The sequence below is a fragment of the Amphimedon queenslandica genome, unplaced genomic scaffold (assembly GCF_000090795.2).
Source record: "Amphimedon queenslandica unplaced genomic scaffold, v1.1 AMPQUscaffold_13309, whole genome shotgun sequence".
In the NCBI taxonomy this organism is placed as follows: Eukaryota; Metazoa; Porifera; class Demospongiae; order Haplosclerida; family Niphatidae; genus Amphimedon; species Amphimedon queenslandica.
In genome coordinates, this window is record NW_003546455.1 from 104,514 (window position 1) to 105,988 (window position 1,475).

Below are 1,475 nucleotides of genomic sequence, written 5' to 3' on the forward strand. Positions count from 1 at the left end.
TGGTGCTTGCATTCTGTGATTCTTCACTGCCCATTTTTAATTACATTCTAAAGCCACCCGCCATTTTTAATTGACTGGGCAGCCCACCCCCCTTTTATACCCGTGCTCATGCTCGGTGCTGTAGCAATGATCACGTAAGGTGGAGCAGTGGTTATATTCTGCACATGCTCGTTTAAGACCTATAACTGCCCTGGTGCTTGAATAAACACTTGTAACATGTAGGTGTGTGCTAAATTATTGTGGTTAACAGTCCTAACTATTGTGGTTAACAGTCCTCCCACTGTTACAATACTGTGTATAATACAATAACTAATGAATATAATTAGGAAGTGGATATTGGTCCGGCAGCCGGACGCCTACTGCGGGGCTATTGGTCCGGCAGTCCCTATATAGTATACTGGGGCTTCGCCCCAGTATACTAATACACGATTTTATATACAGATATCAAGTATAAATACGACAATCAGCAACGTTGATCCAGCAGGGTTGCGGTGGTGTAGTGGAGAGGCTGGTCTGGATTGCACGGATGAGGTCAGCGGTTCGAATCCCGTCGGGACTATTGACTAAAACTATGCTGAAATGTTTGATTTTTCTTTCTTTTTTTTTATCACTTTTTTACTTTTTTTTTTAAAAATAAACACTCTCTCGTACATCTTAGCCTCCGGGGTCGTAGGGTTGGGATTGGGGTTTAGTGTTTAGTTTTTAGAGCACCCTCTCGTACATCTTAGCCTCCGGGATTGTAGGGTTTTGGGATAGGGTTTCTTGATAAAAAAAGACTAAGTTCCATTTTGCACTATTGCGCATGCGCACAAGCTGTTTTACGGAGAACAACGGACTGCCGGATCTATAGCCCCGCAGTAGGCGTCCGGCTGCCGGACCAATATCCACTTCCATATAATTATGGCTGCAAATTTCTACCCGGGCAAAGCCCGTGCTTGCCCGGGTCCAAATACGCCTATGGGCTCAGGTGAACACAAATGGACTTTAGTACTTGTCCCGCAAAGTAGGTTATTTCCGCGTATCCTGTCCCGTCCCGTTAATTAGTGTTACCATAGATATTATAGGATGGGTATAAAGTTCGGACCGGACCGGACCATCGGACCAAGATTACGGATGTAACACGGGCTTGACGGACCAAGTTCTAAACTTCGGACCGGACCCATAGCATGTACAATATTATACTGACATGCCCAAGCTCACTAACCACGTGTACTATACTAGGCGCGAATGAAGAAGTTATTTGAAGTAGTTTCAACTTTATTAGTATCCCTAATTGTTCCCTATGGAGGAAAACTTGGAAGTAGAGCAGCTGGAAGCTATTTCTCCTTTAACTAGTTCTATAAAAAGAGAACTTACAGTCGATGAGGTCATGAAATATTATGCATATACAAAATGCATAATAATGATTTTCATTATCATAGCCTGTTACATAAATTTTTGTTCATTTAAGTTCTTGTACAATCTTGCAGTAAATC